Source organism: Ornithodoros turicata, unplaced genomic scaffold (assembly GCF_037126465.1).
Source record: "Ornithodoros turicata isolate Travis unplaced genomic scaffold, ASM3712646v1 ctg00000961.1, whole genome shotgun sequence".
NCBI lineage: Eukaryota > Metazoa > Arthropoda > Arachnida > Ixodida > Argasidae > Ornithodoros > Ornithodoros turicata.
This window is the reverse complement of record NW_026999429.1, coordinates 428,854-441,052: the sequence shown is the minus strand read 5'-3', so window position 1 is coordinate 441,052 and position 12,199 is coordinate 428,854.

Sequence of the window (12,199 nt, the reverse complement as noted above, 5' to 3'; positions counted from 1 at the left end):
TCATACAGCAAGCGTGTATGCACTCTGCCACGCGGATCAGCCTTTGTTAAAGTTGCCGCATCACTATCGAGTACCAATCGCGCATTCTCGATGCGATGACAAGAATGACGGGAGACAGGGAAATTCGGTAATGACACAGATACAAGCCGAGTAGGAACCCCCTAATTGCAGCCCTTTCATTCTGGAGTGCTCAAAAGGAAGACAAATTAAACGAGTTACCCAGTTGTGAAACCTTTTATTAGGTTCTTTCAGGAAGTTCAAGGTGGAGAGCCCCAAAGATGCGGAGTCGACGCACCGTGGTACCGCGAATTTAAGGTCCCGCGAAGAACTGCCTGATCATGGCCTCTCACAAATTCGCGAATTATTGAGCCCGCGAATTTAACTACTTATACAGTATTTAGGAAAGGCCAGCCTGACCGAAGGTCGGCTTGCTATTCCTAAATCAAAATATATCACACATATGAAGTAAAACCAAATATAAGACGGCTCCTCTCCCGTTCTCCCAGGGTGCTGCGTTTAACTTTATCCAACTCTACAAGTCCATTCATGTCCAAAAGTCCCCTTGAACACGGCTTGTAACTAGCAAATCAGCTGGTCAGTCGCCACTGACACGCACAACCAGGATGCACATTGCTTTTGGGGAGCTCTTCATTTTTCTTCTGCACCGTACTTAAATAATTGCCGGCACTGAGCGCAGTAACATGCTTCACCACAGAGGCTGCGCTTCACTATCAAGCACGCACAGATTTGCCTAAAGATTATTTTGCACCTATCTCAGAAGCCCCTGTCAACGCTCTTAACACACTTCAATATTGCGGCTAATTCTGTTCACTGATTTTGCCTGTCAAATAATGTGTAGGACGGCAACAAAATGCCCACGAATAAATTGCCGTGGTCGATCAAAAACTGCAGATTGATTTCACATTGGTTGTGGATGCGTTTGGCGAAAAGCGGCATGATGCTCCATGAGCGGAAATCGTCCCCCATATCATCGTCATCATGTATCTCTCTCTCTCTCTCTCTGGCGTAATGCGCGACATTTGTGCTCTATGGTTAACGCTCTAATTCGTCGTCTCCTTTTAATACCACCGGCTTCCCACGTGATTCTCCTCCTGCTGCGCAATTGGCTGAGAGCGCGGCGTCTCGTTCCCGTAATGTATCAACTCTGCATCTTCCCCAGGGCGTCAGTCGTGACGTTGCCCACATACGTGAGGCCGACAACGGCAAGCCCTTTCACCATCACCACCACCACCACCTGCATCCAAGTCAAACGACAGCCAACCATCCCAAACGCGCAACGAATTATTTATTTGCCCTCTGGGCCGTGGGAAGTATGGTGGGGAGTGCCCAACACTTAATAGTATAATGTTTATATGACCAGCATACAAAATATTTAGGAGTCCACAAAAACAAATTGTACTGATAAGGTGGAGGTAAATACAAAGAAAATGAAACATTTTGGTTGATTAGATGAACAATGCGATCACAAGTGTACAACATGGAGTTTGAAAAATGACTATGCAGATGAACGGTCGCATAAACATTTCTTAAACTGCTTGGCGTCGGTAATGTCGGTAGCGGTACCGGGAAAGCGGTTCCACTCAGGCGATATACAAGGTGTCTCAGTTAAATCCCCGGGCTAAATAATTCGCGAACAGGTGCACCAATCGAAGAACTTTCTTTTTTACAAGTATCTCTCCGATGCCATCTACAAGCTGCGCACCGTGTCAATCAGTGGGAGGCGCTCATTGTTTAAATAACAATTCCAATGAGTTTTGTCAAAAGCGTAGCTTTTAAAGCAGGGCACCACTGGCATTAAAATTGGTATACCCCTTCTGGGAGCTTCAGTGGACACCTTTTAGAGAAAAATCTGCCACCGAAGCGGGTCATTTTTTGCAGTAATTAATTGGTTTCGGTTTCCATATTTTTGTCGCGGCTGGTCGCGGTGAAGCGCAAAAGGACGCACTTCCACTCCCTTATCGACCAATGAAACGCGTGTTCTTGAGCTTACTTCGCAATGGGGAGTGCTTTAAGTGAGTACGTTCCAGTACCTTTGAGATACTCGCTTATCTGAAGCGATCGATGGCTTCAAAGTGACGTGCGCCGTGACTGATGTCAATTCTGCATGTACAACGGAGTATCGCCACTGCTTAACGGCCAGTATAGTTCTTTTTTTTTTCGATGTTTAATCGGAGTTTTCGGCACCTACGCGAAAAAAGGCACTAACGGCGGCATTTGTAGGCACTATCAAAATGATAGAAAAGATTTCTCATCACCCAGTTTGTGCTCCAGTATGTAAAATGCATTATTAAAATCACACGGAAACATTGGGCATTTGCCGAGTAATCCGGGCTGTACTTACATGGCAGTGACACTGGCCGTGCGGTTGTAATTACTGAATATGAATCGGGCTGCCCCGTTTTGTACTGGTTCTGCTGAGTTGGTGATAGGGCTTGATCAATAAGTTACATGGAAGCTGCACATGCCACACCTCTTACATCTCCTGCTCTTTCACGTCAGGTAATGATGTTGCGAGATAATTATGTGTGCTACTTAAGGTACTCATTACCAGTCAAAAATGTTTTTCTTAGCACCAAACCCCAGCGCGTTATCCTATCCAGCGATATACACCATAACACATTGCAGTTATGCTCCTATATTTGATCCATATCTGCAAAGCATTACGCGCAATTTAAAATTATCCCCGCATTTTCTTACAAGATGAACGAAATTACTCCGCGTTGCACCAGCAGGGAGACCGCTAATTTTTTTAGATGGCCATGTCCTTAGCCAAATCGATAGCCAACTAACACATGTAGACAAGGGGCAGAATAGTACTTACTACTTGCAGAAGACAGCACAAGGTTAGCAGACGACTGTTGTTTCTGTCAGCCTGGCTGTCGTTTATAAACCCTCGGTACATCCAGGAGGAAGTTTGCGAACGCTGAGCTGATTGGTTAGAGAAGGCCAGCTCCTACCATATCCGTACTGATAAGCTGGTGAACACTACGCCGGTTTACGTAACATCGAGAGAAACCTCGGTTGGATGGATACACCAGACAAAATGTGGACGTAAGCTTCAAAATATCACACGTAGCGCATTTTATTGGCTAATTGTATACATTTTTCAGAGCTCACATATAAAGTACCGACCGTTATTCCCGGTATACCAGATATACTTCAAATTGTAGATCATTTTATAACACTCATTCCTGTACTTCCCCGCACGTGTTGCTGAAAACACTAAAGATCAATGCTCGCTCATGAAAGAGGAAAAAAAAAAACTTCGGGAGGGGTTCTGTGGGGACTTTACATGGAAGAGGAGGATTTCCCCTCGTTTCCCGCTCCCAAAAAATATACCAAATGCACCATTTCGGAGGGGGACACCCCGAACCCCCCAGTGTCTTCCTTTCCCCAATGATTCTATGCCCAACCTATAAGTGTTATATCTGTCTAAATAGGATTCTAGTATTTTGTCTCGATGCTGTTCATCCGTATTTTGCACCAGTGTGAGAATAGGGTTAGCATTGTAACTAGATGCACTTTCTCGCTTTTTTTTTTTTTTGAAAATATCCTTCCCAATGACTGCCAGTCTCTGCTCACAAGCTTACCAGCTTAGGCGTGCCACTAGTTTTGTTCCATGCACTTACGGAAATAAAATTTCATTATTTTTATTATTGTTTGCCCACAAGCCTGACAAAGCATCCGTAAAATTGTATGAAATAGTGCTATGCATGTAATCCAACATATATGTTGTACAAGCCTCTAACAGAAAAACAACGAATGGGAATATAGAAAATTAGAAAATAGAGTTCCAAATACTGCATACAGTATTAAAGATACCTAAGCGTTATCCGTTGGAAATGCCGATAATGCTCCATGGACAATATGGCAATGTAGACGTCTCGAAAGACCCTGTCTCTCTAACCGAAACCTGCCTGACGGTGTCCTTATATCACTCAAATGCATGATGGACAAGGAAGTTGCCAGCGGTCACTCCCCCACGCGGCAGCGCTGTCACAATAGGCCTAATTTGCTTAGACGTGTGCTTTCTATCTTTGACGACTATCGTTTTCTAGGATTTGGGTGGTCGCTGCTCTGTTTTTCTCAGGAGTAGAATTGAGAAAAGAAAAGTATTAAGGCTCAAACAGAATTGATCACTCTTTTAAAATGAAAGCCCTTACAAAAAAAATTATAATAACGTGTCTACTGCTATAAAATTTCTATAGAAGGTGCTGATAAAAACTCCAGAAAGATCCTAACTGCTTGCTAAAGAATTTTTAAATGACATTCTATGCACAATTGGCCGTCCACTTCCTATAGAAAGTCTATTCAACTACCAAACAGATATCCTGTACAAAATGTACTGATTTACTTTAGATAGTGTATATGTACTTGAAGTAAGTGTGTGTTCGAAGTAGCAAAAACAAAATACTTAAGAATTTGTTCCCGTCCGATGGAATATCCATTAGAGCCAATAAACTACAGGTTTTCAGTAGAAATAAGCTTTCTTCCTCCCCTTTCTTTTTCTCAACCTCTGCCACCACACATTTCATCTTCTCCTGCTGCTTTTCTTTTTGTTGGTTTCCCGGAGTCCCAGTAAAGGACAATCTGGTATAAAAAGCAAATGGTTCCACGACGCAAAGTCCAAAAAGTGCACGTAGAAATACAGTGACATCTTCTTCCTAATAGGAAACGGATACTGTATTGTGCTTGCAGACTTCTGCAGACATGCGTATACTAAGTTGTGTTTATAAATGTGTCTGCAGACCTTGTATAGAATACTTCTGCATTTAATGTGTAGAAAGTAGAAAGATCCACTGGGTAGAAAAATTATAGCTTTTCAGTAGGAGTTGTACGCAGTTGCAATAGATTAAGTGGCTGGAAACTAGCAGCGGATATATACTAGATACACTCTATAAAATGAAGTTAGGAATACTATAGAGGGGGAAAGCCTACTTTTTTAAGGGAAGAAGAGGAGAAACACATTCATTAAGAAGAGGAGCATCGAAGACAGGGGACACGGTACAACTTATGTTGCTGAGGCAGCATTTCCCCGAAGAAGTTGTCGGAGGGTCTCTACGAGTTTCTCCGGAACAAGGGGGGGGGGGGGGGGACTACAAGGAAAAAATAGAAGCACACTGCGAAAGGCCGCGTGAACCTGGCAACACTGCGAAGACAATTGACAACGTAATTAAGAAAACACAGAAGAAAGTATTTTAGACAAAATGATCCTAGTACGGTACTAAATACCGTTAAAAGCTTATAAAATACTGAACCTTAAATACGATACTTCTGCAAGTGTTCTTGAGTGCAACCAAGCGAAATAATCACGGCTTACGAAAATGCCAATCATTGTCTCTGCTATAGGATTCATAAATTTAGTGGCTACTTGTTGTCTATGCTCAAAGACGTGTTAATAGTAAGAACACTATTTTTTTTCTCACCTCATAACATAATACGATGCTCCTGACTTAAAATCTAATGTGAAGGGAAGCGGACCCCGATAGACTGTTCCAACAGAGAACGATCTTGTGTTCAAAATATACCGAGACACTTTCTTCTACATTCCCTTATCGGTTCGTTGGATTTTGTAGCTTAAAATCTCGTCGTTCTTTGTTGATGAGTTTTATTTCTAATTTCTGAACCACTGCTCCGCCGTCTGCAGAACATAAAGGTAACCTGTATATTTCTCAAGAACGAAAAACCAAAAGGGCTGCCAGGCACACGTACACACAGGGAAAAAGTGGGGAACTGGTGTACCGAAGAGGGGAGCAAAGAAATGCGGTGTGACGTTTCGAGCGAAGGCTCTTCTTCAGACTAGAAGGACGGAAGGACACATTCCGTCCTTCTAGTACACCTCGGCAATTCATGAGTTACGTTCCGTGTCAGGGTGAATGTGTAATCTGGGCATAAAATGTTCGGCAATTTGCTCCAGTCGTATAAAAACCTTACGGCTTCGAGTTCTTCGCTCGCGTCACCGTCATCAAAGATTGAGCGATAGCTAAATTGAGCAATCAAAGCTGCGTTGATCCACACGAAGATACCGTAAAGAGCCTATTATCAGAACCCTCTGTGCCCAGTGCTCATCTTTCCAGAATAAATAATTTCACAATTCAATTGGTCCAATTCATGGCGGGGCAAAAAATGCAGGGCGGCTTTGGTAATAACAGTTCCCCATAGAACACATAGTTTGAGACAGTTCACACAGCACTGGGCACAACGCAACTAAAACTGACAGGACGAATAAATACAACGTTATGCATTCCAGCTGTCCAATCAGGGGCCTTCGTGCTTGTCTCGCCTTTCAGCGTGACCGGGCTAGCTGCCGTCAACTTCTACGCGTTTTCCGCATGACGCCCAGATATTTGTATTGTTAGCTAACTAAAGCAACGTTTGTTTGAAGAAGGAAAGCTGTTCAGACGCAGTATTGATTTCAAAAGGCCTATGTACACAAAGTCCGCTGCGTTGGTACCACTCCGGGCAACATCTCAACGCGAAAATCGTCTTTTATTCCGATGCTTGTTCTCTGTTCCAAAGAAAGGGTTATGTAAGTAACGAGATCAAACAAAGAAGCAAACTGTGAATACCCATCGATACAAAAGCGCGCGAAAACTGGAGTAAACTTGACCGCGCGCGCGTTCAAGTCTCAGGAGAGGGCGAGCCTACCGGCGCGTGCCAGAGGTGGAGGTGAGAAGATGTGCGTTTTTCGCGGACTTCGTGGCGAGCAATGTGTCATTCTTTCAGAGAATAGTGTTGTCGTTACTTTCTGTAACTTTCTTCGAGTTCAGTGCCACGAGGAATCTTGCTAGGGCTTTGAGAAAGTGTTGGTGGTACCTGTCGTTGTCCCTGTTTGCTACGAGATTCATTTGTGTTTCTGCGGCCAGTATTCACGATGAAAAGGTATTGTGGACCACGAACAAAGGTAACGGATATATCCACTCCCGGTTAAGACAATAATTTTTGTTCACTACAGATCTTCTGCCACAAAATTACACGTTTTAGTACGGATAAAATAACGTAATTACTTGAGAACTGGTTCACATTAACTTATTGCCGCAGAAGTATTGTGGTTTCATTGGGGGTGTAATGCTGATAGGCGGCTGTCCCTTGCTTTGGGATCTTGTGTGTTTGAGTCAATATATGATGCCACGCGTCCAGATGTCAATTTGGGTGACGTGAAACTGTTCTAAAACCTCTTCGAATCAATTCATTCTTCGCTAATGCCTTGCACCGTTTATTTTTACCACTTTTTAGAAAACGTTCTGGTTTTGGTTGTCTCTATGTGAACGCGTGAGTACTCCGTGAACATCTGGAATTCATACGGGGAGTTTACTGCATGCAGGGCGTTTCAGTAACTGTGGGAAAAGAAATGAGATGAAGGTGCGCTACGGAAAATCCTGTGTTTTTCTGCATTTCTGTGATTAGCAGGTATGTTTCAATACAGCCAGTATGTTTCAACCAGCACACCCTTTTCGTTTTATTTCCGCTATGCGGTCAACGACATTTATTCGTAGAGAGCTAATGCCATGTACTATAATTAATTTGATAACATCTTACTTGAAATACATTTAATTTCTTGAATGTAACTACGAAATTTGCAAAGGTGAGGTAATGATGTTTGCCAGAAAGGGGAAACTGTTCCCTTTATTTTTGACATGATTACTACTATATCCCTTTGCCTTAATGTTAATTACCTTCACACAACTGCCATGCTTGCATAGCAAAGCCGTAATTTAGATAGGAGACGTAAACGTTTTTCAAACTTCAAGGTTCAGTGTCGACGGTATTCACTTTGAAGTTGCGTACCTCCCATCGTGAGAACGCACGTCAACATAAGAACGATGCGCACAAACAATGTCTCGTTGTTTTTGCTTTCTCGCACCCAGACTCGGATTTTTCTTTCTGTAGGTATGATACTTTAGGGTAGGTAGGTATGATATTTCGGGCGTTTCGCAGAACATGTATTTTTTGAAAAGCGCGGGAGTTGTGATCACGCAGCCGCCGCCGGCGATACCAGCGTAATGCCGAATTGCGCCGATTCACACTGCCGCCGCCGCCGACAAAAATAGCATCGGCGCACATCTCTATGGAAAACTGCCGAAGGGGCCGCTCCTTGTGTGAAGGGGCCGGTATTTTCATCATTCACGAATTAATTGCTGGCACAAAATGAATGCGAATGTTGTATTCGGTACCAAGGGAGCGGTTTGTGTTCGGTATGATGCTCACCTAATTTTTTTCGAATCCTTCCGAAGCCTTCCTTTAAGCGGTAATAGGTAAACGACTATTCTCTGATCTCCCGCCTGTTATATATTCGTTTGCGCAGAGTGAGGAGGACATCCTACCGAACTTCTACCTAGTCCTGAAAACAAAAGAACACAACAATCCCTTTCAGTGGAGCGTCGTTTCAGTGTTGTGTTTTCGGTTTTCCGTGCTTTCTGAACTGCTTTGAATTTCAGCGAAAGTGTCGGGCACAGTACCGGGTTACTTCTTGTTATATAACGGTAGCGGTACAGCGTTAGGTTACTCGACAGTATCGATATCGGTATTTCCCTTTTTTGTTACTCAAGTAACGAGCATCAGTAACTCGATACCGTTCTTTTTTATCGAGTACAACACTGCCTCTCGCATGCAAGGCCTGATATTCATGTTAATGAAGGCGGCCGCTGACACTGAGCTCAGACACAGCGTTGATTTTTCTCTTACTGATTGTAACATACCGCACTCGTTATTGCGACCCTGCATGGCAACCACTAATTGGGCACCATTTCCCCGCTACGACCTCAGAAGCAGGAAGCAGAGCAGCCGTCCAGAACACAGACTACAACGTTCCGGCTGTATCGATAAGCTCTCAACCCAGCTTATGAGAATGAGCAGTCCTAAAATAGGCGTCCACTTCCGTGAAATAACGAGCAACGTTCAAGCGTATTCGATATCAAAACTGCGGATGTCTGGCCACGTTCTGTGCATCCTGTTTAACAGGGCGAGCTGCCTTAGTTTCGCATAGCCTTCGTCGGGTTACTTGATAGATTCGTGGCTTTAAGTGGCGAGACTACCGTGAACGCGAGAAGAGGCAGATAAATTTGCAGTAAAGACTCCCGAAATTAAATGTGGTATAGACTCGATTGCTCCTGCACTAGTACACATTTATAAGTTATCCCTCCAAACAGGAACTGTCCGCAGAATTCAAATAAGCTAAGGTCTCAGTTATTTATAAAAGTGGGGATAAAAACCATCTATCAAATTATAGGCCAATACCAATTCTTCCTGTATATTCAAAATGCCTCGACAGGCTTATTCACACCCGACTGCAGAAATTTTTAGACAAACATCGAATAATAACTGACTAGCAGTTCGATTTTCAAGAAAATAAATCTACAGAGAGTGTTCTATTGAGGCTACAGCATATTATAATACATGGTTTCGAAAGAAAAAGTACCTAACGTCAGCCATCTTAGTAGATTAGCGTAAAACATTTAACTGCTTAAACCATGAAATACTGACTAACGAATTAGAATGCTATGGAATTCGGGGAGCTGCACTATACCTAATGCAATCTTATTTATCATTAAGTGAGCAAGCTGTAGTTGTAGTTAATATTACACCGGATTTTGCCTCTGTGAAGTCAACTATGCTCCAGGGCAGTATTTTAGGACATTTATTCTCAAGTTATACATAAATGACATGGTAAATATTTATGCAATAGCTTCTAGCACAGTAAAATTTAACTTTCTGATATATCCGGACGACACTACGCTACTTTTGTCCGGGTCATCAGTTATAGAATTTGAAAGACTGGCAAACCACACTTTAGAAAAGGTGAAAATGTGGTCAGATTGTAACTGCTTAAGAGTTAATATTAAGAAAACGAAAACAATGTTGTTTTGTCTTTGAAATGTGTCTATTGAGAATGATGCTAAACTTTATTATGACGGCCAAGAACTTGATGGCGTATCTTCTTTTAGGACATTGGCGTCATATTTCTGGAACATTAACGTGGAATTTGCAATGTAATTTTATTGCCAAAAGTTAGCAATGGTGACTGAAACGTTATGCAGACATCGTTATCTGCGGCCAGAAAACGTAAAGTTGCAAATATATAATTCACTGTTTGTTTCTAAATATAGTTATTGTTTTATGGTGTGGGGTACTACCAGTGCCACGAACATAACTGTACTATCTGTCCTGCAAAGAAGAGCCTCGAAAATTATTGCTGGCTCGCGTTCTCTTGTGCATTCCAGGTAGCTTTTTAAGTGCTATGCCAATTTCACAGTTTTTTTTTAAATTATAAGTTGACGCTAACGTATTCTCTAAGTATTCGTAATAATGGTGCCGAATTCTTGGATTTGGGTAATCTTCGGAAGCGTTCCTGTTCCTCTCAACTTCGAGATGTGCAATTTGATGTACCGATATCTAGAACTAACTACAAGAAACGGTCAATACAGTACATGTCGGCGTCTTTGTTTAATCAGTTCATAGGTACGTTTGTAGAAACTTCCTTGTTTTCTATAAGGGAATGTTCCTATTTCTTTATATCCAGGGATTACGTAAATTTCTATTGTTCATGTGCTTCTTCTGTGTAATTTCTCTGTAAAAGTGTTGTATGATGTATTCTTGGGAGCAGACTCTTCGTCGAGCCTTCTGGTTTTTTACTCAGTTCCATCCGAAAGGAAATTATGTTGAAATTGAAATATCCCTATCAAAGATTCCAGCAGGCCAGAAGCTGATGGACCAGTAGACACGTAATTTGGGACCTGGACCAGCAGAAATCCTGCTGGAGCAATGGGCCAGCAGAAATCCTGCTGGAGCTATGGATCAGTAGAAATCCTGCTGGCACAGTGGGCCAGCAGAAATCGTGCTGGAGCAGAGGACCTGCCTGCCTGAGCTACACTACAGAACCAGAGTCGCCACTCTTTGTCCACAGAAGCGCGGACTGTACGTGCCAATGGCGTACAGAAAAATAGTTGGTAGCTAAAAGTATGAGAATCGAAATACTGAGCATTCAAAGATTATAGATACCTTTATTTCTCATCAGTTACATACAATCACTTCTGCAGTCTTCCGATGAACGAAATTTAGTTGCGAAAGGTAGTGTAGGACGTCATACAACGTTCAATGGATAATGCAGTCGCATGGGTGAAGTGTATGCACCACCTGTTTCGGAATAAATACAAGTCAGTAAGGAGGTCTGCAACGCACTTCAGCTTAACTTACTTGATCTCTTTCAACATCCCCACGACGTATCTGTTCATTTTCCCACGTCGTGTGTGTGGTGACTCGAGAATTAATTTCGGTGAACAACACAGATGATTATCTGTGTTGTTCACCGAAATTAATCACTCAAAATCGTCTGCAATTGGTAGTTTCCACATTAGTAACACTGTCACTGGAGCATCGCACGTGATATCTTCCCCCTGATGCTAGGTGATGATAAGAGGTTAACCAGCAGCGAAACCAGCATACTGAGATAACACATAAAGAATAAGATAATATGGATCAATATGGTAATAACCATACTGAGCAGACAAAGTTATTGGAACCCACATGCTAGGAAGATTACGAAGCAAAAGGTTCACGAAGCACAGCACTACAGGCACACAACTAACCTTCAATTCACGAAGTCCAACGGCTTCCGGAGGTATCTTCCATGGTGCACACACAAGCAGATATCACTAGGAAGGCACAATAAACAGTCACGGCACCGGGGCAGCAAAACCACGACGAAGGACGATTTCCGAGCGAGAGCCCTAAACATTCGTCCGAACGCGTCCAAGGGGTGTACCCTGTTACCCACTCTTAATAATAAAACTTTTGAAATCCACGCTAATAAATCCACCCTTCAAATTCCAATCCTTTGAAATTCAAGCTGTCAAAATGAATCACAATGGGTCTATGCAGTTCAGGGTCAAGCATGGTTTAACGTGAGAAAATCAGTGTTTAAGAAGGTCACACTCCAGAACAACGAGTCTTTATGCAATTCTGTGTCGTATTCAGCTTATGTATCGCTCAATTATTCGCTAATTTAATTAAGTTAGAGGCGTCAATAACTACGCGTACGAATACTAGGAAAACAACACTTCAGCGGTTCGGCCGTTCGGCTACTACGAGGCGACATTGGCGACGAGGCTATTGAGAAAATGGAGTAACCACGGAGCCGTATAGTGTTGCGGGATGTGCTGCATAAAAAGGATAATCACTG